This window comes from Puma concolor, chromosome A2 (assembly GCF_028749965.1).
Source record: "Puma concolor isolate L17-30 chromosome A2, mPumCon1.1.hap2, whole genome shotgun sequence".
NCBI classification, from domain to species: Eukaryota; Metazoa; Chordata; class Mammalia; order Carnivora; family Felidae; genus Puma; species Puma concolor.
Genome location: NC_141668.1, coordinates 103221237 through 103227676, shown reverse-complemented (window position 1 = coordinate 103227676; position 6440 = coordinate 103221237). Strand labels below are relative to the sequence as shown.

At 37.2% G+C, this 6440-nt stretch overlaps 1 non-coding gene across 1 annotated transcript; it reads left to right on the top strand.

Annotated features, from left to right (window-relative positions):
- Positions 1 to 4897: 4897 nt before the first annotated feature.
- On the top strand, positions 4898 to 5061 carry LOC112860238 (U1 spliceosomal RNA). Its single transcript, XR_003223605.2, has one exon. It is a non-coding gene; the product is annotated as a U1 spliceosomal RNA (small nuclear RNA).
- Positions 5062 to 6440: the final 1379 nt, after the last annotated feature.

Sequence of the window (6440 nt, the reverse complement as noted above, 5' to 3'; positions counted from 1 at the left end):
TTAATTGGGATTGCATTTACTCTATAGATTACATTGGGAAGAACTGACATTTTGACAATATTGAATCTTCCTACCCATGAACATGAAACCCATCTTCATTTATTTAGTTCTTCTTGGATTTGATTCATTAGAAAAGGTTACACTTTAAACAGTAATTAATGTATATAGTTCTTAAATACTTTAAATATTGTACAGGTTATATTAAGACCTACTACTTTTTATTTTATTTTTTTTTTAATTTTTTTTTCAACTTTTATTTATTTTTTTTGGGACAGAGAGAGACAGAGCATGAACGGGGGAGGGGCAGAGAGAGAGGGAGACACAGAATCGGAAACAGGCTCCAGGCTCTGAGCCATCAGCCCAGAGCCTGACGCAGGGCTCGAACTCACGGACCGCGAGATCGTGACCTGGCTGAAGTCGGACGCTTAACCGACTGCGCCACCCAGGCGCCCCAAGACCTACTACTTTTTAAAGAGAAAAAAAAGATTGCATGAATTTTCATTAAATAAAAATAAAGCAAATGCTTCATTACCTCTTAACTTTCTATAACTTTGAGAATTTTGAATAGTATATCATAAGCTTGAGAGTAATAGTAAGCAGTATATTAAAAATATGTAATGCTACGAGGTTTGAAAAAGCTAATATTCCTTAATCTAGTAAAATAAGTTAACCATATTGTTGTATATTATAGAAAGAATGCCTTAGAGCACATGTTTGTTAATATATTATCTTGGAAACAATCATTTCAACATTTGAGCAAAAGGGCACAGGTCTATCTGTAAAAAGCAAGACAAGGTTAGAGACTAACAATTTTATTTTTCTATTTTTAGGCAACTTTATCAAGAAGACCAAAGTCAAGGAAAGGCTGACAATTTGTTGACAATATCTAGGCCTGTTGAGAGAAGTCACTATGATCTACAAAAGTGTATTTGTCTGTTGTGTTTTGTGACAGATACATAACTTAATAGACATTAAATAATTTATCAATATTAATGTTTATTAACATATATGTCAGTTAGCATTATTTATTACATTTTATTCATATAAATGTTTATTGGTATTTATTCATTATTTAGTAAAGTTCAACTTTTCATTAACAATTCAATGTTCACCAAAATCCTTTGTGTGTCTGCAAGATGAATTCGGTGAATGCACTTTGAGTAAAATGATGTATGCCAGTTCTTGGCTGAGGACGTTAAGAGCTCTTAATTAACCCTTTATGTCTCTGCTTTTCCCCTACCTCAACCAAGGAGATCACATGTTGCTCTGCTGGAACCAGATAGAAGCAGATGACTGAATCGCCATAGGAAGAAAGCTGTTATGGAGAGTCCTTAACACCTAAAATGAACTTTGTGTGAGCAAAGAATACATGTTCATCTCTAAGCCAGTGAGATGTCTGGTTTTATTTGTAACTGCAGCACAACTTAGTCTGGTCTAGCTAATACGTCCTTCACCAACATCTCTCTGATGGAGAATAAAAGGTGCACAAGTGGGGGTATTAAGTGGAATATACAGTTATAGAGATCACAGCTCCAGATCATCGAATACCGGACTGGGGGAGTTGGGGAAGGAACGCTGGGGAGAAGGCCATGAAAAGAAGGTGGGACCGCTCCAATAGTTCTTATGTATGGAAAAGAGAAATATTCAAATCTTTTAATGTTTACTATTTAAAGTATTACTGAGAAATTGTTGACAGGTAAATTGGTAACAATGTTTTCGGAAGGCAATTTGGCAGTATATATGAATAATTAACTTGTGCAGATTCTTTGACCTAGCAATTTCACTTCTAAAAACTGATCCTCCAGAAATAATTGAATATATGTGAAAATGTATGTGATCAAGAAATTTTATTAAAAAATTAGTCGAAGATTATAAATATCCTAAAATACAGTAATAGGAAATTGTTCAAATAGGAAATTATTTCATTTCTATATTAGAACGCTCTATAGTTTGGGGGCAGTGGGGTGGCTCAGGCAGTTAAGCATCCTACTTTTGATGTCAGGTCAGGTCATGATCTCAGTTTCATGAGTTCAAGTCCCGCATTGGGCTCTGCGTTGGCAGCGTGGAGCTTGTTGGGATTCTCTCTTTCTCCCTCTCTGTCGCTCCCCAACTTGTGCTGTCTCTATCTCTCTCAAATACATGAATAAACTTAAAAAAAAAGAATGCTACATAGTTTTAATGATAAAGAGATAGATTTATATATACTGACATGGTGTGATAGGCTCCCTGGTAGGCAGCCTCTGATATGGCCCCAAGGATCCCTACCCCCTGGTGTTCATTCCCTGGTTTAATCCCTTACATGTGGGTTGCAAGAGTCCATTGTTTTGCTTACTTTTTATTATTTAGCTGTAATTGTCATATAACATTATATTAGTTTCAGGTATACAACATGATTCCATATTTGTGTTATTGTGAAATAATCACCATAATATACATCTAGTTAACATCCATCACTACACATCATTACCAATTTTTGTCTTATGATGGATCTTAAAAGATTTTAAGATCTATTCTTTTAGCAACTTTCAAATATGTGATACAGTATTATCTATAGCCCCCATGCTGTACATACACCCCCATGACTTATTGTATAGTTGATAATTTATACGTTTTAACCCTTCTTCTCATTTCCCCTCACCTCTGCTTCTGGTAACCACAAATCAGTTCTCTGTATCTATTAGATCAGTTTGTTTTTTATTTGGTTCGTTGGGTATGTTTTTAGATTCCACGAATAAATGAGATCAAATGGTATTTGTCTTTGTCTGTGTGATTGTTTCACTTAGCATAACACCATTAAGGTTTATCCATGTTGTTGCAAATGGCAAGATATTCTTTTTTATAGGTAAATTATATTCCTCTGTGTGTGTCTGTGTGTATACCAAATTTTCTTTACCCAACCATCCATTGATGGATGCCTAGGTTGCTTCCCTATCTTAGTTTTTATAAAAGGCTTCGATGAACATGAGGGTGCATATATTTTTTGTTAGTGTTTTCATTTTTTTAGGAAAAATACCCAGAAGTGAAATTACAAGATCGCATGGTAGTTCTATTTTCAATTTTTTTGAGGAACTTCCACACTGTTTTCAACAGTGGCTGCACCAATTTACATCCCCACCAACAGTGTGTGAAGTTCTCTTTTCTGCACATAGTCACTAATGCTTGTTATTTCTTGTGTTTTTGTTACTAGCCATTTTGACAGGTGTAAGGTGATAACAAATTGTGTTTTTGATTTGCATTTCCCTGATAATTAGTGATGTTGACATCTTTTCGTGTGCCTGTTGGCCATCTGTATGTCTTCTTTGGGGAAAAAAAGTCTTATCCAGATCCTCTGTCCATTTTTAATTGAACTTTTGTTTTTATTTTCTGTTGAGAGTTCACTATATATTTTGTATATTAACTCCTAATCAGGTTGATCATTTGCAAATATTTTCTCCCATTCAGTAGGTTGCTTTTTCATTTTGCTGATGGTTTCCTTTGCTGTGAAGAAGCTTTTTGGCTTGATGTAGTCCCTTTTCTCTAAGTTTGTATTTGCTGTCTTTGCTTTTGGAGTCCTATCCAAAACAATCACTACAAAGACCAATTACAAGGAGCTTGCTACCTATGTTTTCTTGTAAAGTTCTACGGCCTTACATTTAAAATTTTTTATTCATGATCAATTGGTTTTAACCAATTGCTTTCACTCTTTTGCATGTGATTGTTCAGTTGCCCAAGCACCATTTATCGAAGGGATTGTACTGTCCCCACTGTATATTCTTAGCTGCTTTCTCATGAACGAACTGACCATGTATACATGGGTTTATTTATGGGCTCTCCACTCTGTTCCATTGATCCATGTGTTTCCTATTATGCCAACTTCATACTGTTTTGATTACTGTAGCTTTGTAATGTAGCTTAAAATCGGAAGTGTTATACCCCCAACTTTGTTTATCTTTCTCAAGATTGCTGTGGCTGTTCAGGGATTTTTACAGTTCCATACAAATTTTACATCTTTTTTTTTCAAATGTGAAAAAAATGTATAAAGATATTTTCATAAAAAGGTGTTATGTTGGGGCGCCTTGGTGGCTCAGTCAGTTGAGCGTCTGCCTTCGGCTCAGGTCATGATCTTGCGATCTGTGAGTTGGAGCCCCGCGTTGGGCTCTGTGCTGACAGCTCAGAGCCTGAAGCCTGTTTCAGATTCTGTGTCTCCCTCTCTCTCTGCCCCTCCCCCACTCATGCTCTGTCTCTGTCAAAAATAAATAAACATTAAAAAAAAGATGTTATGTTATTTATAAATGTATTTTTATTAGAAATATTGGAAAGTAATATGTGGTTAACAACAGCATGGAAGAGATTATGGTATTCCAATTAAAGAACATATAATGTTATTACTAAAATTTGCAGGTAGGAAAGGTATGTATAAATGAGAAGATGGTTTATAATGAATACACACGTTTCTGGATGTGATGGCAACTACTATAATCATTATAGCTGTTTGGATCAAAGCTCCGTGGAGGAATCTGGTTTTTGCCTTTATTGCAGTCATGTTCTCAGTCCTCTCTTCTTACAGAGTCTGAGACTTTTCCTCTAATGTTCAGCTTCTCATGGAAGATGGTCCCTGCCTGACCCCAATGTTACTTTGTGCTTAATCTAAACTGTATTATGATCATTACTTTTCTCTCCGTGTAGAATAATTTTCACAAGGTTTATCAATGTAATTACTACCTGGCTGACAAAATATATGAACATCTTATTGGGAGTTGTGTAAGAACTATTTTTCTCCCTGAAGAAAGAAGACATGCTTAAAAACATTACTTTCTATACTCTGATTCAGATTGTGAGAATCCAATGCCTAGAGTTGTGGAATCCATCTTGTAGTCATGACATGATAAGCCTGAAGACACATTAAAAGTGGTGAGGAATACTTACCTGGCAGGGGAGATACCATGATCAAGAAGGTGGTTTTCCCAGGGCGAGGCTTATCCATTGCACTCGGGATGTGCTGACCCCTGCGATTTCCCCAAATGTGGGAAACTCGACTGCATAATTTGTGGTAGTGGGGGACTGCGTTCGCGCTTTCCCCTAAAAAAAAAAAAAAAAAAAAAAAAAAAAAAAAAAAAAAAAAAAAAAAAAAGTGGTGAGGAGCGGTGCCTGGGTGGCTGAGTCGGTTAATCGTCTGACTGTGGCTCAGGTCATGATCTTGCGGTCCATAAGTTTGAGCCCCACATCGGGCTCTGTGCTGACAGCTTGGAGTCTGGAGCCTGCTTCGGATTCTGTGTCTTCTCTCTCTCTGCCCCTCCCCCTCTTTCATTCTGTCTCTCTCTCTCAAAAATAAATAAACATTAAAAAAATGCTGAGGATAAAAGCTCAGTCGGTTGAGCGTCCAACTTTGGCTTAGATTGTGATCTAATAATTCATGACTTTGATACGTGCATCAGGCTCTCTGCTGTCAGTGCAAAATCCACTTCCTGTCCTTTCTCCCCCTCTCTGTCTGTCTCTCCCCTGCTCATGCCTTTTCTCTCAAAAATAAACATTTTTAAAACAATGTTGAGGATACAAAACAAATATTGGTGACCTCTGGGCCCTTGGTTATTTGGGTGTGTTAATTAATTAATCGTGGAATCATAGTTCACAGGACTTCTTGTTACCAGTGATATTAAACTCCTCAGTGTTTAAGATACTGACCCCTCTCCAGGAAATCTATTACTCAAACCAGAAGCATTTCAACTGATGATACAACGACCACCACCACCACCACAACAAAAACAGCCAGAATTTAGTCAGTGAGATAGGATGAGATGTACAGAAAATGTTTCCATTTAAGCTGAGCTTTTATGTTTTAATGTTATGTAATAAAAAAAGATGAGACTCTATGACTGCAAGAACACAAACTTTCGTGATATCCACCGCCTGTTGAAAGAGGGGCCTTATAGATTCATTCTGTCACATGCAAGTTGAGAAACCACAATTTCAAGAGGCTTCCTTACTTATCTAAGACCTCAAACCAACTAGTGGTAAAGCAAAATTATCTGTCTCGGAGTCAAATAGATTAAAGACACTACCACTACTCTGAAATAATGTAAAGGAAAACTTTGAATGAGCTAGCAGTTTAGAGTGGGAAAGCTGGTGTAGTTCTAGACTAAATGGATCAAAAAGTTAGGGTACAGTGGTGGTGAGGGTCCCCGAGACCAGCTTCAGTCTCGGTGACTCCCTGGAGGACCCACAACATTCAGTATGGGCTTACCCATGGCTATGGTGTATTACAGTAAAAGAATATAGGGAAGAATCAGGAAAATGATACATGAAGTGAAGTCAGAGGGAAACCAGACTCAGGCTGGACTGAGTCCTGTCTCAGTGGAGGGACAGAGTCTATAACAGACATGCATTAGAGACTCAGCACCAAGAGTTTTTAGTGGGGGTGGTAACTTCTCCATGGCACACCAAACCTTCAGACACCTAGAAAG